The sequence below is a fragment of the Equus asinus genome, chromosome 7 (genome assembly GCF_041296235.1).
Source record: "Equus asinus isolate D_3611 breed Donkey chromosome 7, EquAss-T2T_v2, whole genome shotgun sequence".
Lineage (NCBI taxonomy): Eukaryota > Metazoa > Chordata > Mammalia > Perissodactyla > Equidae > Equus > Equus asinus.
In genome coordinates, this window is record NC_091796.1 from 47,569,241 (window position 1) to 47,596,686 (window position 27,446).

Below are 27,446 nucleotides of genomic sequence, written 5' to 3' on the forward strand. Positions count from 1 at the left end.
CTAAAAACCACTGAATTTTGCACTTTAAATGTGTAAATTTTATGGTAAGTGAATTATATCTTAATAACAAAAAAATTTAAAGCCATTGCAGTGTAATTAGCACAGGCAAGGAGAGGGACATCAGGAGTGAAAAGTAACCAGGACTAGGGAATAGGGTGTACATGGACCACTCATTCATTCAACAAAATTTTATAAGCAACTACATTGTTCCAAACAGAGGTGACTTAGAGTGAATGAGACAGATGTGGTCCTGCACTCCTGAAGCGCACCATTTGGTAGAGGAGACAGACATTAACACAAAGCTGAGACAAACAAGTATGAAATTATAATAGATGGATGGATAGATTGATGATAGATATTGATAGATGATAGATGATGATATATAGGTAGATAATAGATAGATAGATAGATAGATAGGTAGGTAGACGATGATAGATAGACAATGGATAGACTGACAGACAACCAGATAAATAGATAGATAGAAATATATTACATACACTTTTTAAATGTGGAATCCTACTACATTATGCAATATCACTTAAATTCTTTTTAGTCAGACTCCTGGGATAGTACAAATGAACCATCAATAATGTCCTAATATCTAAAGACATTTTGGATTTTCTCAGTTGGTAAGTCAAAAGCAGTTCTCCTTGAGACATTGATAGTGATAGATGACAGAGCAGTAGAGCCCTCATTCTCATCGCTGATGGGACACGCCAGAGTGGAGGGTCATCTCCTACTCCGTAGGCATTGGCAGAACCAGTAGGCAACACCCAAGATGATACCAGAGAACAACATGGAACCACAGACCTAAGACTTGCTTTAGAGATGGAGAAAATCAGACCCTGAGAAGTGAAGTAGATCGCCCAAGGTCTTGCAAATTGTAATGGTAGAGTTGAGACTTGAACTCACAGAAAGTCTGTGCTCCAGGATTTGAGATCCTTAAATTCCAGCAATGTTTCACCAGTCTGAAAGTAAACCGTTCTAAATCAGTAATAGGTAATCAAAGGAAGGTGTGATTTCCCTTCAAGGTAATCTACTGTCATGTCAATAGTGGCCTCGTGGGGGAAAGAAAATCTCAACACAAAATTTCATAATGATGGAAACTAAAGGAACATCTGAAGATCAAAAAGAATAGACTTTTGTGGTCTGGCATGTCTTTTGCTAGCCCCTCCCCCAACCCCCCACCAGACCATACATTGAAGCACCAAGGCCACATGGGGCTTGTTTCTCTGTAAGTCATTATTAGTTGCTCACCTAAACAGCCTTATACATTCCACCCATTCAGCACACATGTGAAGTTGGACTGTTAACCCTCTTTCACTGGCTTAGGCTCCCTTATTGGGTAAATGCTCGAAGTCTCCTGGTATCAGCCTTTGTGAATTCTTCTAGGAGTGTGTGGAAGCAAGGGAGGACCTCAGAGCCTGGATAATTCCTTAGCTGTCTACATAGAGAGAACCTCAACCTGTTCCTCAGCCCAGTTCTTGGTCATCTCAAGCAAATCAAGGCCTCCAGGTGTTTTAAATCTAGACTAAAGAGACTGGAGCTTTGTACTTTATGAATATGTAACCTATTTCATAAGCCCAAATGCCCATGTCCGACACTTATTCGGTCAGCTTTCTTATGAGCTCCAGGGTTTTGCTCTCAATTGCTGGCTGAAAATCTTGCCACTGTTGCTGACAGAGCCTACAGCTCTGTATAGCTGTATACAGCTATACAGCTATAAGTTGATATCTATATGGACCATCCCATTTAGTGGATGAAGAAAGTAAGCCTTACAGAAGCTGAACAACTTTCTGTTAGACATACAAGGAAGAGACAGAGTAAAACTCAAGCCTTCTGACCTCAAGTGCTGAGCTCACCTCACTTTACTAGAACTGCCTCAGGAAGAAGAGAAAGGGGAGAGGTAGACAGAAATATAAGATAAGAGAGGAGAACCAAAATCAAGAGAGAAAGTGGGAGTCAGGGACAGAGAAAAGAATAAAGAACCATTGTTCTGGGGAGTGGTTACAAAATCTTCAGCCAAAGTTTAAGAAGGAATACCCCAAGATAGGATATGTAGGAAGCAGAAAGCTACCCTTTAGGTAAGTGTTCCACTAGAGATTGTGCTGGGGAGTGTAAGTGTGCTCAAACAGGGCCACCTCAAGGCTTAGAAGTGTTGTTGCTATTACCCAGGCCGTGCACAGGGTTAGGGGAGGGAAGGGATGAGGGCACCCGGCCCCAGCCCTCCTCAAGGCACTGATTCTTTGAAGCTGCCTTCAGGGACCAATTCAAGGGAATGAAATATACACTCTGTTGAGCACTTATAGAGCACTAGGAACTATTCTGGCCATGGAGGGACTACAGAGATGAATACAACCTCTCTCTGCCCTCAACAAGCTTGTAGTCACAGAGTGAATCAGGTGGATGCTGAGTGTAGATACAAAGATGTCTTCCTAGGAGACGTCTTGTTTCCTGTTGTATCCCAGGGACTGAGATGAGGACCTGGCACGTAGATACCTAAAGATGTCCTCCAGGAGAGGCCCCCCACTGCACACTTCCCTCTTCACTGACTGTACTTTACCATTTGAAACGCTAGTTCTACAAGGGACTCTGTAAATGCAATCTGTGGGCAAGTCTGGCTTGGAAATGCATTGTCAGCTTGAGAAAATGATAAGAAGAAAGCTATCTTCCACCCTGGCTGCGGGTCCTTGGATGTATATTTTAATCCTGACTCTTTCATTGATTAGCTGTGTGAACTTAGACCTCATATAATCAACTTTATATTTTTGTTTCCAGAGAGTTCTGTTAGGAAGCTGGTATGTCAACAAGCTCTGTGTCAATCTAACAAACCACTTTCCCTCACCTCCCATTCCCTCCCTCTCCTCCCAGACACACACACACATACACACACACACACACACCCCTCCCTCTTCTGAGGGTTAACCCGTGGAACTCTGAATTGCCATCTCTTTCACAACTGCTAAGTGACAGTGTTGGTGACGTCTGCTGGGCTTTCAAATCTATGGCAATCTTTCCATTTTTCCCAGACCACTCTCCTCTCCTGTTCTTCATTCCAGCTGTTCTAAAACCTTACCACACACTTTCCAGCCTTCTGCTCACTTCTCAATCTCAGAAGAACTTGTGGAGTAGTCTACTGAGTGGCTTAGAACACTGGACTTTGAGTAAGGCTGCTTAGATTCAAGTCACTTAAATTTTCTATTAGGTTCCTCATCTAGAAGTCATGAAAGATCATTTATTCACTTAACAAATACCATTTGGGTATCTGTGTGCCAGATACTCATCTCAGTCCCAGGGATCCAACAGGAAGCAAGATAAACAAGGTGGCTGCATCCATGGAATCTGCAATCCTTTGGGAGAATGAATATGATAACACCTATCTCTTAACAATGTGGGGAGGTTAATGAGATAACCCATTATCTCATCTAATCCGCCTTTAGGACCGTACTTTTCTCATAATAAGTACTCAATAAATGTTAGCTTTTATGATGATTATTATTCCTGCTTTGTAGAGTTTGCCTAGGCATAAATTCCCCATAACATCACAAACTTTCCTCATCCACTCCTAACATTACTGCAGTAACAAATAAAAAACTTATGCTCTATAAAGCTACCTGTGAGAGGTGACGCTAGACTTTCCATCCTGGCCATCACCTTAGCACTCACCTCCAACTTCCTAGACTATAGGGGAGAATTTCTCCCTTGCCCCTTGCCGTAACGGCTGGAACGAGGGAAGGGTGGGTACCTTGAGTTCTGAATTGGCCCCAGAACATTGCAAACCATTATAAGAAACCAGGGAATCTGTTACTGTGAAATTGGAGCCATTTTCTGATTCACTGGAGATTCACCTTTCAGCAAACTATCCATAAGGTTTATAGAAAGTGCCTCCATGGGCATTTTAGCAGTGCAAAAGTGAGGCAAAGAGGTTCTGCTGGAATAAAGATTTCCTGGGTGTTGCTCCAAGGAGCAGAGAGTGAGGGGGAAAAATGTCATTAAAAAAGACTGCTGCTTCTGGAAATACTTTGTAGCTGAGGAGAGAGGAAGACAGTGAGGAATGATCCAGCCACTGTTCCCTACCTGCCCCTTTGGACTAGGTTGTAGCAGCATCCTTAGACGTATGATAGTTAGAAATGGACTTAACCATGATTTTGTGAGTCTTTCAGCAGACTATCTATTATTCAGGCAAAAGTAAATATCAGAAATTGTTCATGTGAGACTCTGAGACTCTGGGCACAGGGAGAGTTTCCTTGGGCCCAGGAGACAGAGTGAGACCCAGAGAGGAGCAGGCCATCCTCTCTCTTCATTTGCGTGGACCTACCTTCTCTCTTGCATGCTGAGGTCCAGAGCTCTAGAAGCACCTAGGCTGACCACGGTAGCAATGATGAACCTTCCTTGAATGGCCTGATGGGCACTGGACCCCTTTAAAGGCAGCAGGAGAAAAGGAACACCGTGAGTGCCATGTAGACTACTGGCAGCCATCAGTGAGTTTATCCTGTAAGCGGGTGCTCATAATAGATTGGGAGAATAATTGAGAGCTAAGTGCCTACTTGGGTGGGAAGAAAGGGTTCTGGGCTATGCAATTGAATCTTAAAAACTTTACATATCTACAAGTTTTAGCACTTGCAGGTAAGACAAAGGAAATTTAGAAATATTTCTTTCTCTCTATCCGAGAGGAACAGGTGATTCATCTATTATCCAAAGCAATCCCCCACTCTTGTTCTGTATCTTGCACAAACCACACTGTAGCCAACTGTGAATTATAGCTCAGATCTGTGTGGCTCCAAAGCCATTCTCCCATGGAACAGCACTTTTCAATCTTTACCCCATATGATTTGTTTTCATTCCTGCCCTCCTATTCCATCATGAGCCCCTGATGGCAGAGAACCTGGAATATTCCTATGTCTGAGTACAGAACCTGGATTGTCACAAGTGCTCAACAAATTAACAAGGAAGGCCTGGCTTGAGGTTTAAAAAATGGGTGAGACTGAGATGGGTCGAAGCTGCAAATCAGGGTCCCCCAAACTTTCAAGGTATATCCCAATTGTCTAGGGGGCTTATAAAATTCATATTCCAAATTCAGACCCAGCGGGTCCTACTGGATCCAGGATCTTCATGGTTACTGAGCATGACCAAGGATTTGAGTGAGTTGGTCCACAGACACATGGCCACAAAACTTTCCCTAATTTCTCTGGCGCTTCCTGAGCTCCCTTTCCTCTAAAATCTCTCAGCACTCCCAGTCTGTGCCACGCAAGATGAAGTACTTTCTTAGGGTATTTTTCAAGTTTCAAGGGCATATCGCTCAAGCCTTCTGGGAGGGACCACAGCTAAAAGCCCTCTCTCATTTCTCTGAACTCCCATGCCATTCTGTCTGTGCTTCTTCTACGACACTTGGTACTTAGTACTGTTTGTACTCATGCCTCATCACCTCCACTGAGCTATAGACATCTTGAATTATGCAGAAGAGAGGAAGGAGTCCACATGTATGGAGCACCTTCTGTGGATACTATGCTACTCCACCAAGATCCTGTTTTCAGGCAAATGGCTCTCGCATCCCCTCAGCTGGGGGATATTGCCTGCTGACCACTTGCACTTGTGTCCCTCCCCAGGCATTGGCCTCTGCTGCCTTGCTCGAGCTTATACCTCCTCCCTGTAAACAGGAAGTCAGTGCAAGGCAACAAAGGAAGGACCCTGTGCCCTGATTCAGGCTGTCTCTGAAGGACCATCCAGCTCCAGGGCTCCTCATGGGATGGCTGAGCCTTCTATTGTAGGCCAGCTCCTCTCTCAGGCCAATCTTACCACACTACAGGACTTCCCTGGAGAGATCTCCCCGGCATGCCTCTTCACACCAATGGCAGAATCTTTGAGTCTGTTTCCTGGATGATCAGATCTATGATACAGCTACTATACGCCAGGCACCAAGCCAGGCATTTTATATGCAGGGTCCCATCTGACCCTCAGCAGATTCAAAAGGTGGGCATCACACCTTTAGTATAGTTGAAGCTTCTAAGACTCAGAGAGAGTGACTAATTTACCAAAGACCTCAAGGATGGCAAGTGCAGTGTCACAATTCAAATCCAGGCCTGTCTGACTCCAAAGGTCTTTCCATCACACCATGAAAGCAGGATCCAGCCAACTTGTCTTTCTTTGTCCCTTCAGCACCTATTATGATACCAAATATTTGCCAAGGAAATAGCAAAAGAATTGACAGATTTTGAAGTTCTGGAGGGTAGGAACTATAGCTTAAATTTGTGTGAAATTTCCTGTATTGCTTAGTGCTATAATGGGTACCTAACTCAGCCAATGCTGCCAAATACCCTGATGACACCTATGGCTCAAAGAAGTGTAATGTTAGAGTCCTGCAATGGTATTTTAGTCTCTGTTGAAATATTAACTGGCCTATCACCTAGTTTCCTTTCATATTTGCCTAATTTTACTTTAAGTTGAGGGTCTGTGCAAATATATATGAGGGCTCTTATTTGGACACAAAGGTACTGCTTACCCCTCATCCTTCCCCACACTTCAGGGCCAAAGAGCACTTGTTCAGATGTGGCCAACTTGCCAAGATGCGCCACTATCCTTGTTCGTACTCTGCCACAGAGCTGTAAGAACTCAGTCTTGTTACTAGACACAAGTGTCCAGGGAACGCACATGGGGTTCAAGCACGTCACAGAAGGTGGACTCAGGAGCACAGCTGTGGTTGTGTCTACTCCTGATTACCACCCTGTAGGTTAGTTAGCTCATCCTGCTACTTCTCACAGAGGAAGAATCCATACCAAACCTGGATTCTGGATTCCACATAGGGCTTTATTGGATCATGATGCAATTGCTTGATGGGCACATGTGGGGTGTCCTAAATCATGCAATGTGGTTGGGAGAACATCTTCAGTGATGCTCTGTCTGTGTCCATCTCTCTTCTAGGATACTGTTACATCTGGAGCAGTGGATACTGTTACATCTGGAGCAGTTGCACCTACATACTTAGGAATGTTGAGTGGTCTATAACAGAGATATGTGCAGCCACTATGCCAGATGGTGAGGCAGCCTGGAAACTGAAGAACACCTGAAAACCCCCAAGGCAGAGACTCATGGAGCACTGATCCCAGAGGAGGTGACAGCATATGACTTGCTGATATGTTTGTTCAAAACAATTTCCCATTAATATGGGTTCTGAGCAACCTGAATGGAAAAACAGAGTTTCTATGGAATCTCCAGGTTGTTTTATCATTTATCTACAAAATGAACCACACTCCTGTCTTAATGAAAATGCTACTCAATTACTATGATTTTATTAACAAGACAAGTGTAGCTATTTAGTGTGTAACAATGCAAGAGTTATAATTCCAAAGGGATTGTCAGTTGCTAATTCTAAATTCAGAATGCAAAGCAAAAGTTTTATTAGCCTCTTCCCTGCAAAGAATACTTCTACTCTGTGCTGAAAAATATTTGGATGTGGTACCCAGGTGATTAAAATCTTAAAGGTTGATGTAGTCATCAGCACATTATAAACCCACGAAGAATTTAACAATTGAAAATATTGCAACTAAACCTGAATCTTGGGTTTTGTCATAGAAAGCAAATAGTCCTAAGTACATGACATTATGTGCCTCCATTTGGGTTATTGTGTATTAAGAAGTAGGAGGAGACTTCTATTGTCTCAGAATTTGGGTTAAAGTACCAAAGACCATTGCAGGTCCCCCAACTATGGAAAAAGGCCAAAGGAGAGGGGAGAAGTTTATAATTGGATGTCAGATTGAAATGTTCTTTTTTTCCCAGTCTTATTGAGATACAATTGATGTATAACATTGTGTAAGTTTAAGGTGTACAATGTAACGATTTGATATATGTAAAATGATCACCACAATAAGCTTAGTTAACATCTTAAGTTACAAATTTTAAATAGTTACGCATAATTATAAATTTTTTTCTTGTGATGAGAACTTTAAAGATTTTCTCTCTTAGTAACATTCAAATATGTGATACAACATCGTTAGCTATATCACCATGCTGTGACTATACATCCCCAGATCTTAATTATCTTATAACTGGAAGTTTGTAGCTTTTAATCCCCTTCACCCTTTTCCCCACCCCCTGCCTCCTGCAACCACCAATCTGTGCACTGTTTCTAAGAGTTTAGGTTTTTTAGATTCCATACGTAAGTGAGATCATACAGTATTTGTCTCTAGAAATTTTAAATATGACTGGACTGGACTTTTTAATAACTGAAATTGAATCTTAACTATCCAAATGGGACTTTTCCTATAACTGAAAGTGACTTTGAAAACAGCATCTTTCAGAGAACCTACAAAGATTCACTGAAAGGATATTTGCCCAAAGACATTAGGGAGTGAGGGTCGAGGAAAAACAAGGCCATTTCCTGTTTGTACTCTGTTGAGTTTAGTGCATTTAATATACAAGTTACACAAATAAAGCAGATTCAACTCAGTATTACAGAAATTTCCCGAATAAGTAACATGTGTAGAGCATCCTGCTAGGAATACTGTGAGGAAATAAAAGAGGAGAAATCCTATCACAGCCCTAATGAAAGTTATAATTAAAAGTGGAAACATTTGGAATCAACTACAAGTATAGATCAGAGACTCTAAATAGAAAGCCAAGAGAGGCCAGGCTGCCCATTGTCTGGGTTCCTCAAAGCCTGGGCCCATCCTCCCTCGCCCCGGCGCCAGGAGAGCCTAGTTTGCAGTGGATGCAAGGGTGGGGCAGGCCTGGAGGAGCATGGTGGCCTGAAGGACCCAGACCTTGGCCCTGTCTGCAGCTCCCACTGGCTGGAGCCCAAGGACTTAGGTTCCCAGCTCTTGAGTGGACGGATCAACTTGTGATCGCTTCTTCTCTCTGCTTCGCTTTGTTTGGAATCTAAATAAAATGAATTTATGAGAAGCCAAAAAAAAAACTTTTGACAAAGTTTTGTTATATTTCTGTCTGAAAGAGGCAATCTGAGAAATGTAGATGCTGAAAAAATTGGAACTTTTGTAGGATTCAGTGGTTTATGGATAAAACAGTAATGAACATTTTAATCTGTCTGGTTTCCGCAAATCTAGGATGCAACACGAGATAGAAAGAAAGAACTGCCATAACAAAATGACAAAGTAATATGGGTTCCTAGGAGAGGATTTAAAAAACTTTCAAGGAGGGGAAGGAATTTGATCTTGTCCTTGAAGGATTTTAGCAAATAGAAGATAGTAGGCAGGACAATGAGAGAACAAAGTTTTCATGAGCTCATTTGTCTTCATAATGACCCGGTTGAACAAAATCCTTATTGTTTACAGTAAATAGCCTAAGGGATCTATCTGCCTATGAATACTTAGTAAATCTCTCTCTAATACAGGGAAAATATCAGTTAAAACCAAACTTATTACTGGAATATTTCAGTTTCCCCATTGGAAGTTCCCTGTGTCTGGGAATTCATCATTTCCTTCCTGCCACAGAACATTCTAGAATAGCTGTAGCCAAGGATCAGAGGACCTGCATCTAGGCTTTCAATAGATCTAGGAAAAAATTAAATTTGCTTCATATCAGATTTCAAGCCGCCACAGAATCATTTTGCAGTCCTTTCTCTATTCTCCAGTCTAATGCCCTGACTTAAATTCCTGTGATTCTTTCCTGAATTCTGCTGTCTTCTTTGGACACCTTTCTTCTGAAATCTGTGAAATTTATCTGTACTTATGATGAGTGCCACAGAGGATTTGACAGAGAAATCTAATAAGATTGTAAACTGCTGAAGACAGAGCCCTTCCCTGTTTCACTCCATTGCAGAGTTCCTAGTGCGTCACTGGAACATGTGTTCAACAAAGGCTTTCAAATTAATGGATTAAACTCCAGTGCTGAATGGGAATGATTAATCATGGTAACTAATAAAAGACTGTACAAGATGTATTTCAGCAAAAGAGCTTTGTACATGCTGAATAATTATTAGAATGATAATAAGTAACTTAAGAATGTTTTAGGGGCTGCAAAGTTGTTTTGGCTATCCTACAAGGTCAGAGCACCTCATAAAAATAATGGATGCTTTCTGCCTTCCTCTAAGCTGACAGCACTCATCTCACACTGCAGTTTATGGTTCCTGACCCCACATACCACAGCTGACCTGGAAGGGCCGAGTTTCTGTGAGCCAGCTCCGATAAGCCACCTGAAAACTTCCCTCAGAGGCAGGCAGCAGGCAGGCAGAAGAGGTCCACCTGAGCCAGCTGGCCCTCCTCTGCGCCTTCCTCACACTTCCCCAGATTCAATCACAATGTCCGTGACAGACAACACCACTAATCTCTTCAGGAACATCCCAGAACACAGAGCTCATCTGCGCTTCTAGGCTGCACTTTGCAGAAAATGGGAGATGGCACCCAACCCCCTCTGGCGTGCCAAGAGTGTGGCTGGTCTATGTGATACCCAGGCAGCTGGCACACACTGGCACTCTCTGGGGCCGCTGCAGAAGCTGTGAATCATGCTCTGTCTCCCTCAGAGTGTCTGGAGGAGTGGAATCTGCATTACAATATGTGCTCCGACACTGTGGGGAAGGATCTTACACTTTGTACAGGATGCCACTGAGCACAGAAGCCGGCATCTCCAAGATTTGTGGTTCAACATCCACCCATAGGTCTGTAGTCCAGAAACCTGCCTGAAGTCGGGAGTACCAACCACACGGACAGTGTGTGAGAGATGTGTGGTGGTCAGACAGCTGTGTAAGGAAGGCCCTGAATGTGCCCAAGGAGTCATATACCCCATTTGTAAAATGGAAGACACCTTGCTAATTGACAGGCCTGCGATGGTGTGGCACTTTAAATTACCTTGGCATTAATTGCCTGGACAGGTTGTTCACTCAAATTGCCCTGGCTCGCTAATAACCTGAGCGGGCTGGTGTTTTAAATGACCATGGCACTAATGGCCCAGGCTGGCTGCTATTTCACATCGTCCTGGCACTAATGGCCTGGAAAGGGGGCTTGCTTTGCAGATTAACGAGTGTCCTCCAAATGGCAAAGGACTATAGAAAAAGAAAGAAAAACAAGTATTTGCAAGAAAAATAAGAAAGAAGTTTTACTTCTCTCTTTCTCCACATTAGGTGCCTTGCGAATAGGTCTGAGGTGCCCTGCCTTCTCTGAAAGAATGTTACATGTCTGCCTCCCTCTTTTCTTTCCATGCTAACCAAAGTCCACCATTACTTTCTTTTAATTTAAAAAAAATATTATCCGCAGTTCACTGAAGAAGAAACACCTCCTCTGCTCCAGTCATAGTTTCTCCACTTTGATTTCTGTTCATTCCTATCCCCAAATCATTTATTCACCAAGCATTCATAGATTTGGCGATTGTGTGCAAGAATCCGGTTGAGTTTGTGAGGAGAGAGATAAGGAGTCACAGACCCTACCTCTAGGAGCTTCCATTTACGTCAGGAAAACAGAGAGACATTTACAAACAATTGCATTGCAACAGGCAGAGTGATGCATGGGGGTGCTAAGGGAGCATGGTAGCTGTGAAAGCCTGCAGCTGAGATGGACTGCAAAAGCTTCCCACTAGAAGTGAGTCTGAAGAAGACAATAGGATGAGCTCCTCAGGACAAAAAGTGGGGGAAGAGTTGGCCTTGCAGAAAGAGAGACCATGCATGAAGGTAGAATTCATGAAAACGCACAGCTGCAAACAGTGGCTCAAGGGCACAGCGGTGGGAGGCCAGGCTGGAAAGGTAGGCTGGAGCTAGACCGTAAAAACCCTGGGAAAGAAGGGAGGGATTTGAGAAGTATTTCCGACGTGAAGTCTTCTGGATCTGAGGACTGGCTTCATACAGGGTTTGAGGAGAAGAAGGAGTGGAGGAGGGCTTCTGGCTTCTGGTATTCATAACGGGGTATATGGTGCTGCTCTTCACAGAGACGGGTTTATGGGAAGGGATCACGTTGGGGCGGAGGAGGAAGGACATAAGAATATGTTCTTTTTGAAAGATGTTGGTTCCTCTCTGTCACCTGCATTCTACCCAGCCATTGTTTATAGATGCATGAAGCAAACACAGTGTTGAATTCATAGGGAGAAATGTCCATTTCACGGGGCCTCTCCTTGGATTTCGTCAAGAGGACACTCTCTCCATGCAGCATGGGGGCTTGGATCTGAAAACAAATCAGCGTAGAGAGTTTGATCCCCACAGTTAACAGGAATAAGACAGCAAATCTAACAGCAATTGCCTCCCTCCTTTGTGCTCCATTCTAGCTCATTTTCATGGCAACCCGAACTTGCCATGGCTCTCAGGGATGGTTTAGTGATAGGATTTTTTTTCTTCCTCTTTTCCCTGTGATTAGGGGAGTAATAGAAAGCGAAGTGGTTTTAGAAAGAGTAGGGGGTCTATATAAGATGGCTTTTATTGGAAATCTACATGCTACCAACACAAGTGAAACAGAAGTGTAGAAATTTTTTTACACATTTGCGAGATTGACTGAATAAATGGTGAGAGTGATTGGGTGAAAACAAATGGCTTTTATAGAGTCGAGTGAATTCAAGTGAATGGAGATTAATTGAGAACTTACCATTTGCAAAGCCCTGACCTAGGCACTGTGGTGTGGGCAAAAATGAATAAAGTGTGGCCCCTGCTGTCAAAGAATTTAATGTCCCAGGCTGGGTTACAGCCTCCACATGTTGTATTTAAAGCTGCTTCTAATGTGAGAAAAAGCCCTTCACAATGACCAGCCTCTCCAAAGTGTGACACAAACGTTTCTCTTTGTAGAAAACACTGCTCCTTTTGGAAGGAAAACTTGTTCTTTCATCCAACCTTCAATAGGCATAGTGTTCGCTAAGTGCAGGGCACCTGGCTGGGCACAACGGGGGGTATAAGATGGTAAGAGATGGGTCTTGACCTCCAAGGTTTTACTTGTGAACATCTAAAGTCCCTTAATGTCAGAGGAAAGGTATAGCAACTTCAATATTTTTTTGTTAAAATAAACTCTCATAAGATGTCTTTTAACCCAAATAATGATTCTAACAATGACTCACATAGTTTGGGGCCTGGAAGAGAGCCTAGAAGTTCCCTAATCTCACATCCATTTATTACGAGCAGGTACAGAGAGATTGGATGGTCTGCCCAAGAGCACACAGGTAGTTGGTGACAAAGCCAGAGTCGGACAAATCCAGAAGAGAGACCCAGGTCATCCTCTTTCCTCATCTAGTGCTTATCTCTGGTATCAACAGATGCAACAATACAAAAGCAAAATATAAAGACAGAGAGAGACCCAGGAGCATCATAAGGCATCATGTGAGAAAATCTAGGCATCTCTAGCTAAGCCTTTCTTTAGGAAAATAGACTTGCAACAGTCTTACCATGAGCAAGTCTTTGCCAAGTTCACTAACAGCATGCAGAGATACACAAAAAGGAAATCTTCCAAGAAAGGTAGGAAGTATGAGATCCTGTAAAGTTGCATTAGTGCCAAAATCAACAAGGCAAATAATTATAACTAGTGACCACAGATTTTTCTTCCAGTATAATATGGAAATGTAGAGTGGATTTTTCCCTTATAAAATCTATCAGGCACTAACCCTGCGTCTGGGCTTTTATTTTACCACTTTTCATTCTCCCAATCCTGACTGTCTTTCCAGACCCAACTCACTTTCATCTCCTTCAGGAAGCCTTCCCTGACCCTTTCTGGACCATACCCATGAGCTTAAGAGGTAATAAGACTAGACCGAGGAGGAGAAGATTATGATAATGATACAAGTTTTCCACTTACGAAATTCTCTCAGATCCCTTTGAGTCCTCACAACAGCCCTGAGGTCATTAGAGCAGATTTATTATCCCATTTTACAGATGCAGACATTGAAGCTCAGTAGAGAGGTGGAGTCAAGCCTCTAACTGAAGCTTTCTACCTGCAACTCTAGTATTCTTTCCCTTCACTCAACTTTTATGAGTCCAGGGATGTCTCCTGCATTTTAGTTTTTTAAATTGTTTTTATTGTAGTAAAATACACATACAAAATTTACCATTTAACCATTTTTAAGTGTACGGTTCAGTGGTTATTAAATACATTCATGATGTTGTGCAGCTGTCACCACCATCCATCTCTATAACTCTTTTCCTCTTATAAAGCTGAACCCCTGTACAAACTGAACAATAACTCCCCATTCCTCTATGCCCCAGCCCCTGGCAGTCAACATTCCACTTTCTTGGCATAATGTCCTCAAAGTTCATCCATACCGTAGCCTATTGCAGAATTTCCTTCCTTTTTTAAGGCTGACTAGTATCCCATTGTATGTATATAACACATTTTGCCTCTCCATTGCTTGTTTTTTTGTTGTTGAGTTTTAGGAGTTCTCTACGTACTCTGAATGTTAGTCCCTTATCAGATACATGATTTGAAAATATTTTCTCCCATTCTGTGGGTTGCCTTTTTCCTCTGTTGACAATGTCTTTTGATGCACAAAAATTTTTAAATTTTCATGAAGTCCAGTTTCTTTATTTTTTCCTTTTGTTGTCTGTGTCTTTGGTGTCATATTCAAGAAATCATTGCCAAATCCAGAGTTGTAAAACTTTTGCCCTATGTTTCCTTCTAAGACTTTAATTATTTGGAGTCTCACATTTAGGTCTTTCATCTATTTTGAATTAATTTTGGTATATGGTATTAGATAAGGTCCAACTTCATTCTTTTGCATGAGGATATCCAGTATTCCCAGCACCATTTGTTAAAAAAACTGTCCTTTACCCATTGAATGGTCTTGGCACCCCTGTCAAAAACCATTTGACCGTTTATACAAGGGTTTATTCCTAGGGTCCCTATTGTATTCTGTTGGTTTATATATCTGTCTTTATACCAGTACCATACTGTTTTGATTATTGTAGCTTTGTAGTAAGTTTGAAAATCAGTAAGTGTGAGTCCCGAAGCTTTGTTCTTTTTCAAGATTGTTTTCGCTATTAAAGATCCCTTGAGATTCCATATGAATTTCAGTATTTTTTTTCTGTTTCTGCAAAAAATAAAAAATCATTGGGATTTTGACAGGGATTGCATTTAATCTGTAGATTGCTTTGGGTACTATTGACCTTTTAACACTAAGTCTTCCAATCCATGAACATGGAATGTTCACATTTATTTATGTCATCTTTAATTACTTTCAGCAATGTTTTGTAGTTTTCATTGCACAAACCTCTCACCACCTTGATTAAGTTAATTCCTATATACTGTATTCTTTTTGATGCTATTGTAAGTGGAATTGTTTTCATAATTTCCTTTTCAGATTGTTAGTGTTAGTATATAGAAATGCAACTGATTTTTGTGCATTGACTTTGTATCCTGCTATGTTGCTGAATTCATTTATTAGTTTTAACAGGTTTTTTTATGGAATCCTTAGGGTTTTCTACATATAAGATCATATTATCTGCAAACAGAAATCATCTTACTTCTTCCTTTCCAATTTGGATGAGTTTTATTTCTCTTTCTTGCCTAATTGCTCCAGCAAGAACTTCCAGTACTGTGTTGAATAAAAGTGGCAAAAGTGGACATCCTTGTTCCTGATCTTAGAGGAAAAGCTTTAAGTCTTTCACCATTGAGTATGATGTTTACTGTAGGTTTTTCATATGTGGCTTTTATTATGTTGAGATAGTTTCTATTCTTAGTTTGCTGAGTGTTTTTATCATGATAAGGTACTGAAGTTTGTCAAATGCTTTTTCTGCATCAATTGAGATGATCAGGTGTTTTTTGCTTTTCCTTTGTTCTATTAATGTGGCGTATTACATTGGTTGATTTTTGTATGTTGAACCATCCTTGCACTCCAGGAAAAAATACTACTTAGTCATAGTGTATAATCCTTTTAATATGCTGCTAAATTCAGTTTTCTAACATTTTGTTGAAGATTTTTACATCAGTGTTCATAAGGGATACTGGTCTGTGGTTTTCTTTGCTTGGAGTAGTTTTGTCTGGCTTTGATATCAGGGGAATTCTGGCCTCATAGAATGAGTTAGGACGTATTCCCTCCTCTTCAATTTTTCAGAAAATTTTGAGAATGATTGGTGCTAGTCTTCTTTAAATGTTTGGTAGACCTCTCCAATGAAGTCAGCAAATCCAGGCTTTTATTTGTTGGGAGATTTTTGACTACTGATTTAATCTCCTTACTAGTTATACACTATTCAGACTTTCTATTTCTTTGTGATTTAGTCTTGGTTGGTTTTGTGTTTCTGGGAATTTGTGCATTTCATCTAGGTTATCCAATTTGTAGGTGAACAGTTGTTCATAGTACTCTCCTATAATTCTTTTCTATTTCTGTAGAATCTATAGTAATGTCCCCACCTTCATTTCTGATTTAAGTAATTTGAGTCTTCTTTTTTTTCTTAGTCCATCTAGCTAAAGATTTGTCAATTTTATTGATCTTTCCAAAGAACCAACTTGGTTTCATTGATTTTCTCTATATTTTTTATTTTCTATTTCATTTATCTCTGCTCTAGTCTTTATTATTTCCTTCCTTCTACTAGCTTTGAGTTCAGTTTGTTCTTCTATTTCTAGTTTCCTAAGTTGTAAAACTCGGTTGTTGATTTGAGATCTTTCTTATTTTTTAATGTAAGTATTTATTGCTATAAATTTCCCCCTTGGTACCACTTTTGCTGTGTCCCATAGGTTTTGGTATGTTGTGTTTTCATCTTCATTCATCTCTAAGTATTTTCTAATTTCACTTGTGATTTCTTCTTTCATCCATTGGTGATTTAAGAGTTCATTGTCTAATTTGAACAATCTTGTGAATTTTCCAGTTTAATTCTTTTATTGCTTTCTAATTTATCCTGCCATGATTGGTGAATATATTTTGTATGACATCTACATTTTTTAATCTATTGAGATTAAATTTGTGGTGTAACATATGGTCTATTCTGGAAAATGTCCAAATGCATTTGAGAAGAATGAGCATGCTGTTGTTGTTAGATAGAGTGTTCTGTATATGTCTGTTAGACACAGTTGATTTATTGTGCTGTTTAAGTCCTCTATTTCCTTACTTATCTTCTGTCTCATTGTTCTATCCATTATTCAGTGTAGGGTATTGAAATCTCCAACTGTTATTGTAGACCTGTCTGTTTCTCCCTTCAATCCTGTCATTTTTTGCTTCATACATTTTGGTGGTCTGTCATCAGGTGTGTAAATATCTATAATTGTTATATATTCTTGCTGTATTCAACCTTTTACCTTTGTCTCTTCTAATATTTTTTGATTTAAAGTCTATTTTGGCTGAATGCATTTTAATTTGTTTTATAATTTTTTTCATACATATTTTTTCCAAAACTAAAGGTAATCCAAAAATACAAGCCTTTGTGGGGCCAGCCCAATGGCACAGCAGTTAAGTTCGCACATTCCACTTCAGTGGCCCAGGGTTCACCAGTTCAGATCCTGGATGTGGACCTATGCACCACTTGTCAAGCCATGCTGTGGCAGGTACCCCACATATAAAGTAGAGGTAGATGGGCAAGGTTGTTAGCTCAGGGCCAGTCTTCCTCAGCAAAAAAGAGGAGGATTGGCAGCAGATGTTATCTCAGGGCTAATCTTCCTCAAAAAAAAAAAAAAATACAAGCCTTTGTATCGCCAGCACCTGTTCAGTGAATGAATAAGTGAATAAAGTACGAATGCAAATAGTTTCACATTCAGAAGGCAACAATATATACAAAGAAGGCAAAAGCAATAGTGGGAAAACATAGGAGTCAGCAAAGTGTTCAGAGATCTTAAAATTTAAGACATGATCCTATTTGAATTTATCTTCATGTCTTTTGTGTGAGTAAGCTATTCAACTGCATTTTAAAATAATCAATTCTTCAGGTTATACAAAAAGGCATACTCAATTGAATTTTTTATATATGAACCTTTACAACATCTTCCTCTAAGTAGAAAGGAATGCTTTTGAAACAAACTATTTGAGAAATTACATAGGCCAGATGGAAACCATTGAGGTGTCAGGCCATGCTAGTCTATTGTCTTCCCCAATTGGTTTCGGTTTGTTAGTGAAGTAGTTGCATAACTTTAAAAAGAAAAAAAAGACAACTTTATAATAATTCTTAGTTATGGGCTCACCTAGCCCCTAAAGTGACTTCTGGAACATCAAATTAGCTTTTGTGATAAATATTACCATGAAACCAGTAATTAGTTTCTAATGATCCTGCATTTTTCATCAGCTGTAAAGCCATAAACAGATGAAGATTTTGGCTCCTTAGCAAACTCTTTTTGACACAGATACCTGGGGAAAAAAAAAAAAAAAAAAGATCCTTTGTCATGCCCCAGGCCATAGAAATCTGGCAAGGAGCTCATGCGCTTCCCCTCCGGGATGCACAGCAATTTATCCACCAGTATTTTTAACTCCCTCCAAAACTGTGACTGTAAGCAGTGCAGGTCAACCTGATAAGTAGAACCTCTTCCTACTTAAACCTAAAGGAAGAGAAAAAGGACTGTTGGGTCTGTAAGATGCTGCCTTGATCTGTAAAACTGAAGAAAGCTAAAGCAATAAACAGTAAGCGCTATGAAAGCAAGGGAAGCATGTCCTATTCCTTACTTAGATTTCATCTACTAAATTGGGATGCAGAAAAACATCTTATGAGGATTTATTTGTTCAAGTCATTCAACAAATATTTGGAGGATATTCTATACACCACACACTGGCCCAGGTGCTAATACACAAACCTGAATTAGATACTGTCCCAGCCTTTGCAAAGCTCATAATCTAGTTGTTGGGTTATGAGGTAGGAAAGAGAGGTAAATATAGCAATCAATGCAGTATGTCCTAATATGTCCATAATAGAAATCTCTCCAAGCATTATGGAGGCAGAAGGAAAGAACTACCACCTCTGCTATGTGTGTTAGGATGCTATAAAGAGAAAGTGAATTTACCATTGAAAATATCTTAATGACAAGTAGGAATATTTAGGCAAAGGGAATTAAGATGAGTAAAAACAAGAATAAAAGGACACATTGCTGAAGGGAAGAGCAAGCACTTCTTGTGGCCAGAGCAGGGGAAGTGCATAAAAGTGTGGCAGCAAGTGAGTTGGGACATGGGTTTTGTAGTGTCCATTCAGCAAAATGGCTGACCATCAGGTATGCAGCATAAATATTAATGAGAACTCCATAAACAATTCGAGTAGTCCTTGAGAAAGAGTCAACTGATGCTTTGCTTTTAAAAAGGAGAATATTCCAAATTCTTGATAACTTCACACTCAGAAATCTCTTCTATAGCTTTAACTTCTCACTAACATAACAAGACTGAGACTCTTGGCAAAATAGGGAAACCATGAAAAAGAAGTACTGAATAGAAATCAAGGGACCCTAAGTATATTTCTCCTTCTAACCTATTCTGCTTTTTTTTTCCTGAGGAAGATTAGCCCAAGCTAACATCCATCCATGTTCATCTTCCTCTACTTTATACGTGGGACACTGCTTCAGCATGGCTCAATAGCGGTGCATAGGTCTGCGCCCAGGATCCAAACCAGTGAACCCCTGGCCACCAAAGCAGAGCACATAAACTTAACCACTCAGCCACCGGACTGGCCCTAATCTGTTCTGCTTTTTGACACATCATTTATCCTCTCTAAATGTCAATTTCTTCATTTGTAATATGAATTAGACCAAGAATTCTTAATCGGGATCCCCTGATGAGCTTCAGAGGGTTTGTGAATACCCTGACGTACAAAATCTTACATATATATATACGGGTGTGCATCATTCTGAGAGAAGGCCCACGGTTCTTATCAGCTTTTCAAAGATCTAATAACCTAAAAGAAAACACTGAATCAAATTATCTTTAATGTCAGCTCAAAAATTTTCTAGTTCTCTGAATCTATGCTTAATATAAACGCTTAGCTGTAGACTGCCATATAATCAACTTTCATAAAACTACTAGACTAGCCATTTTCAAAAATAGTGCCACAGCATATGACTGTCTATCAATCATTTGTGTGGTGACAGGTTCCTAAACCAAATAACTTGCTGAATACCACACAAGGATAGGATGACCTTGTAATCTATCATCTATCCCAGGACACGTTTGAGAGTGAAAGGAGACACTGTCTGATGGGATTCCAGGACAGTGGGCTTAAATGGGGGCCGTCCTAGGCAAACCCAATTGTAAGGCCGTCCTATACAAGGAGCAAATACTTCTGGTAACCAATCAAATACCAATTCTACTCAAAGTCTGAGTCCGTTCTACAGCTTCAGATGACTGTCTTCATATTGACTAGGTTTACATCGGCCATAGTGCTCCCAAGGTTAATAGGTTGTGAAGGTTTATCCTATTTTGGAGCAACCAAAATTGAGGGCACTTAGCATAAGGACATGATTGCTATTGAAGGTAGCAGATAAGAGCTGGAGGGACATCCTCTGGAAAATGCTAACGGGCCATGAGGCAAGCCCCATGGGATGATAGCACTTTCCCGCAACCACCTCTAGTGTTCAGTATTCATTTGTAAGCTCTGAAAATCAGATTCACTAGAGGATCCAGAATTGATTGGCTTCCAGTGCAAAGGATATAGTCATGATTCACAGAAGAAACTCAAAAGGCCAATAAATAATATGGCCAAAATTACCCTCACTTGAAATCAGGAATGTGCAAATTAAAGCCACAAGGTGATCCCACTTTTTGCTAATAAGATTGGCAAAACTTAAAAATATTGGCAATAGCTAATACTGGAAAGAGAAGTGCAATATCTTAAATTCTACACACCTCTGTATTTTCAAACTGATTGTATTCATGCATTTTGTAATTTGGAAAAACTAAGTTAAAAAAATAAATGAAATAAAAAGGAAGAACAGAGGAGAGGGAATATAGAAAATAAAGGAAGAGGTAGAGAAGGAGGCCCAGGCAACAGGACAGAGTCTTTGGAAAATGTGAGAAGAGAGAAAGCGTCCCTGACAGAGCAGCCATGGAATCTTTATGAACAGAAACATACTCCAATTTTAAGTGTTTTTGTGTCTCTGATATAAAACCTCTCCTTCGCCCCAAAACTTCAGTAAAGTTTGCCACTCACAAACGCCTTGCACAGCTGTTCTTAGAGTGACGGGAGCAGAGGGAAGGAAGAAGCCTTGGTTTGGAGACATGAGTAGAGTTGAGAAGGGGCAAAAGCTGAGAGCCAGAGAGACGAAGACAAGCCAGTCTCCTGGGAATTTACAGAAATCTTGAGGAAAGCTTCGCAATTGCCACAGAACATGGGAGAGGGAATTTGTAGCTAAATCTCAAAAACCCAAATGACCCCAGCTGATATCTAGGGACAAATAGTTATATAAGAACTTCAGTAGGCCCAGTTCCACTGTGGCCTGGGAGACACTGTCTCTTTCAGGTGATTTTGTTCGTTTCTACTTTAATCTGTTATACTGAAATTTCTGTTTTAATTCTCAGAGGGCAATCTTATTTCCCAGGCCTTGGGCTCCACCTCCCAATTGTTCCCATGGACCAATCATAAGCAGGGAGTACAAACATTTGCCATAATTAATAGCTTTTATTCTCTATCTCCTGTAAGACCAAAACATTTGGCAAATTAATAAGGTTACTTAAGGCACAAATCTCACTGGCACCATCAGTTATCATTTGGATCTTTAAACTTTGCAAATGGAAACAACAACCTGGTGTTAATATAGCATCTCATAGAAAGGAGTCTGCCATGCATGTCAACATAGTAATTTGGTGTATTTCTAAGTTGATATGTAACAAGATTATATTGCAGGTGCAGCACAGGATACTAGGGATGTAAAAAAATTAAAATGCAGCACTGTGCCTTCTTTCAAGTAGCTAACAATCCATACTGGGGGATAAGTACAGCCCAATCAGAGTGATACACCAAAATAGATGCTCCAAGGGCCCAAGAATACAGCCTAGAGGGAGACCAACCTTAGTCAAACCAGGCTGGCTGATGCTCTTTGTGTTGGATACTCTTCGTCGGCCCCCATCCACCCAGCTCCATTCTCCTCCGTTTTCTGCACCCCCAACAGGCTGAGCCTTACCAACTCTATCACCCCAGCTCACATGCCCTCTGTTTCTGGGTCAGGTTCCTACAGGAGGCATGCCTAGAAGACTAAAGAGGAGGAAGAGGGAGAGGTCCAGGTACTTCTTCTCTGCTCCCTCTTTCCTTTGACACCACAATCCCTGTCCTGTGGCTTCTCCTCCATGCCTCAGTCTCTCCCTGGGACTCTAGTTACACCATATCTCCTCCTGCCCTTCCAGACCTACAGATGGTAAAGGCTTCTAGCCATCTCTACTTTCTGGTTATCTCAACCCCTAGTTTGTCATCTCAATCTGCTCACACTTGTCAATGGTACCTACCCTAAACCCGTCCAGTTCAACCATTTGAGTATAAATCCTGACAGACCTTGATTGATCCATATTGGAACAAAGATTTATTTCTCACTTGTGCTGTATGTCCATCGCGGGTTAGCAGGAAGCTCTGCTCAGGGCCTGAGGCTGATGGACGCTCTGACACCTCAACAAGAGGCCTCCACAATGGCTGATGCAGGAGAGAGAGCTGGAGGGTCTTAAACGCTTTGGCCAGAAGGTGATACATACACACTGTTTCTTCTCACAGTCCACTAGCCACTAAAAGTCATATTTCTGGCCCCACTAGATTGCAGGAGGCTGAGAAACATCGAGGAGTACATGGATATTTGATGAGTCAGTGAGCAATAAATGCAGTGTCGTGTGTGTATCTGTCCGCGTCGTTGTCCCCCACCTTCCGGCTCCCTGCTAAAGAAGGGTGTGTGGCCAGCCCCACTCCAGGGAGGGAGCAGTAGTGGTTTAAAAGTCTTCAGGAATTTGGAAAACTATGGTTCAGATATCTGTAATACTTGTACCATGTTCATGAGCACATATTTCCATGTGTTCATACGAGATATAAGATAACTCTAGTTGTGATGTGTCAATAACTGGTAATAGTAGCTTCTATAAAACCATTTTCCAGAGCTGTGGGTTCTGTGGATTTTGAGTTTTTGAAGATGATACTAGGAGCTTGTTTAATATCACTGGGAGGCTTTCCATCTTGAAAATAAACATCCTCAACTTCACAATTTTGCCTGGGAATAGCCTTGATTATGTTCTTCCTGTTAGTATTCTCACCAACCACTACAGTTCTTCAGGGAGTAATAATCCTGGGTAGAGACAGGGACAACAGGCGTAAGATGACTACATGTAATGGAGAAACGATCCCCATAGACTCATATCTTCTCTCTACCCCCAAAGAACCAGCTAAAGGAAAAGAATTGAGTTCACTGTTTTCCCCAAAATAAGAGTTTTTAGTTCAGCAGAAGAATTATAATTGTGCAATCTCAGATATCATGCAATTATTCAGCAGATATTTATGGAGCTCTTATTAGGTGTCAAATGCCAAGCGAAGCTCTAGATACTGAAAATACAGCAGTAAACAAGCAGGCACAGCCATGCCCTGCTTGCCTTCCTGGGGAAGATGGGTATTAAATAATAAATCATACAATAAATTTCTTAGGTTACAGATGCGACAAAAGTGCAAGAAGAAATGCAGAATGGGATGGGAAAGCTAAGAGGGCCTTCCCAAGACCAGGAGGTCAGGGACATGTGTTGCAAAGGGACACTGGTGACTTCTAGCCTGGAAAGACCCTGGTTTTTCAGAGAGGCTAGGAAGGGGCAGGAGGAGGTAAGAGTTGGGGTGGTCTTATCTCTCTAGGATATCTAACATAGAAAAACATGCACTAACAGGGTCTAAGACTTAGCAGTTAGTTGCCAAACTTTCCCCAAATGGAAAAAATAATTCCAGCAATTTCATGGCTAAAGTCTAGACCTCCTGACCAACGTGGGAAGAGCTCCTGCTTGAACTGAGCTGTGTCCATCTCCACTTGGGTAGGCCCAGGATGTTGGACTGGTGGCGGGACAGCTCACAGAAAATTTACTTGCCCCAGAGACCAGGTCACTAACCTTCTGAAATCATTTCCGGATGGAAGAGGGAGTCAGACAGACAAGTGGTTCTTTTACCCCTGATAGTAAATCCATCATTGGAAGACAGAGATGTGCACTTTTAGTGGAAAGAAAGGCTGTAAATAAAAACAAAATTTTTTATTTTTTACGAAAACCTTTAATCAGGTTTTGGTAAACCCATGTAAGGCAAAGCATCATACAAAAAGGAAGAGAGGCATCCCACACCTCTACAGTGAGAAGAGGGCACAGCACAGCCGGAGCATCGTGAGAGCCTGCAGTAGCTGCACGGGCAGCCATGGCGGAGCCCCATGGCACCAGTGCCCTGTTGGAGCGACTTGCCTGCTGCCAAAGTCATTGATGAGACAGGTCCACACTCCTTGGCAGGCAGCAGAAGTCTCGGCAGCAGATATCAATGAAGGGGGCCAGAGCAGACAAGAAAAAAATTGATGGACACCACCTGGTAGCTGACAGCAGTTATTCATGAGCACATGAGAGAACCCCCCTGAGAACTCCCAGGAATAATTTGAAGGGACTTTGTGAGGTGTTGAATAACTTGCAATAGTAAGTGTGGTGAATGCCAGCAAAACACAGGTCATTACGCGATAAGAAAGTGGATGATAATTTCTTCCGTAAATTTACAAAGCATTTTTGGGTCAGAATTGTGGAGTGATAGGGTTTCAGCTATCCAGATACCTATTGAAAAGACAAATTGGCAAGACAAGATTTCAAATCAGCTTTTGGAGGGTGTCAGGGGAAATTTTCTACTATAGAAGCAGAGAAAGCCAAATGACAGAGAGAAACCAGTGAAGAATCTATAAAAAGAGAGAGAGAGAGAGAGGCCATAGAAGCAACTGTGAGAAAGGTCAGAGAGAAGAATTTAAGGAAAGGAGAGAAGTCAGCAAAGAAAGGCAATGAACTTTAGGAGACCCCTTTTTAACCAGCTCGTGGGCCTAGTGGGAAGGCTGAGAATAGGAAGAAAGGCTGAAAGACAAAGGCATTGGGAGGAGCTGGACGCTCTTCAAGCAAACAGACCTGCAGGCACAGGGACAAGCCAGACCAAGGTGTGAGGGGACCGGAAGACAGCAAGATGCCAAGTTGGCTACACAGGGATCCCTGCAGAGAGTTCAGAGGCAAATGGGGCCAGACTGCTACAGAGGATCTTAAAGAAATAGCACGATTTTATGTGGACAAGGGAGAGAGAGATTTAAAAGAAAACTTTCCCAGAAAAAAAGCCTTCCCTGGAAAAGCTTAGCTGAGACGCTTCAAATGTGGACTGAACCCCGAGGCTGCACAAGATAGGGATCTGAGCCCCATTCCCACCCACCCCCAACCCCATGGAAGTGGCGTGAGGTTGGCCCCCTTCACTGACTGTCTGCACGGGACAAGCATCAGCTTGTCCCTTGGCACAAGCCACTCACTGCCCTTCTGAGGATCAGGGTTCTTAACTGCAAGCAACAGAAATCAAGTCTGGCCCAGTTAAGCACAAAGGTTTGTTTTTAAGATATTGATTAGTTCACAGTAGCACTACAACATCTGGAGAACCAGACCTGGGGGGTAAAGCCCAAAATCCCACTACAGAACTTTTCCGGAGAAGAGCCCCCTGCTGCTGCCACCGGGCCCAGACACTGCAGCCGCTTCCACCAAGACTCCAAAGCTGCTGGCCGTGAGCACCACTGCCACAGTGGCCCCAGGAGTCCCAACACCGTGGAACCAGAGACCAGGTCTTAAGGACCCCCTGGCTGCAGAATGGCCCATATCCATGTCCTAGCCATAGCAGAAATTGGGAAAGAAGCGTGTGGCATTTTCAGCTTCAGCTGTAGAAGGCAGCTCTGCCTCCCAGGAAGACCCATACGGTGGTGGCTCCCCAGAGGACAGTCTTTCAGACACTGAGGAGCTGAAAAGAATGAGGAGCACCCAGCCCACCACGGTGACACTCAGCTTCCTGAGCAGCCTCATGTGTGACACGGAAGGTCTTATCCATACTGTCATTTACTGTGCCCCAGCTCTGCACACCTACCCCCCACCTCTTCACCCCTGGCACTTAGCTCTTCTCTTCCCGCACACAGTTTGGAGGGAGGCCTTAGTGGCAGCTGAGCAGTTCTCCTGCAGCCGCCAGGAGGATGCAGGAGAGGGTGAGGAGGGCAAGGGAGGGCGGGAGGAGGGAAGCTGTCTCTGCCATGCCCAGGAGGACCCATGGCTTCTGCCCTCCCTAGCTTGAAGGGGAGGAAACAGGCTCGGCAAACATTCCCCAAAGTACAACTGTCCATCTGTTACACTTGGATGTAATGGGGGTGTTCTTTTTTTTTCTTTAATCATTTTGCTACATTTTACTGGTAGCTTCCATGCTGTTTAAGCAGGTAATCATCTATTCCTTAAAAACCCTGGCACGATTTATCAGAGTCTGCTTGGCTTTCTAATGAGTGATCATAATAGCTATGCTTGCTGGTAACTCCTTTTTTTCATTCTCAGATTTATCAAGGTCTGATTTAATTGCCGTAAACAAGGAAAAACAAGATCAAATTAACAGATGAAATCATAGGGTTTGGAGCTGATACATATTAATGAGCTCTTACTTTTGTGATCTGGCTAATAATGACCCCAGACCTTGATAAAATTAGCCAAAAGGAAAACAAACATATCAGGGACGGCAGTGCTTGGATGCTTCTAGGCTGGGAAGCCACCAGATGCAGAGAGAAGCTTCCTTGGTGAGCTGGAGGGAGTGGGAGAGGCATGTGCAGGATGAACACCGCCCTCCCCCCCGGCCCCCGCCCCATGCCTGAGCCTGTGTCCGGATCAGGGGACAGTGCCTGCCTGTCCCGTGAGTGGCCCAGCATCCCTGCTCTCCCCACGCCTCCCAAACACCCGGGCAGTCCCTTGGCTGTGCTCCAATCTGAGAAATCAGACACAATATAAGCCACTCCTCAGTGGAATTCTCTCCAGTCCTTTTAACAGGCTTGAGGTATTTTACATCCACAGGAAAACCACCTTTGAATTAGTGGTTTTGTTCTCTGAATTGTGCTTTGTATTTGCTCTAATCAAATTCCCTCTCACCCAGATAAGCATTAAATGTGGATCACATCAGAGGCAAACACTTGCAACTCCCTGCCTGCTCTGCTTGGGGAGGAGAACTTGCCTTTGTTATGGAAATGTTTCTCCGGAGTGAGCCGACTCTGGGAAGCAGGCACCAGCCAAAACACACTCTTTGCGCCCCTGGGTTTCTGCACCGCTTCACTTCGAGACCATGCGACTTCAAGCAAGGAGTCTCATTGGGGAAGATAGTTCTATTTCTACAGGAACACATCAGATCTTTAAACAAGCACCTGGACGGCAGGACTGTGAGGTGATTAAGGATGCCAGCTTGGAGTCTGAGGAATGGGGTCCACCTCTCTCTCCTACCACCTCCCCTGCAGGAAGGTCATTTAATTTCACTAAGCCTTGCTCTCTCCATCTGTACAATGGAGGTAATAAAAATACTTACTTCCAAGAGTTGTTGATAATTGAATGAGGTAACATAGAAAGTGCAGGAGACAGTTCCTAATACATAATACGTACTTAAAATTTTCTTATTTTACCGCACATGTTTTTTCCCC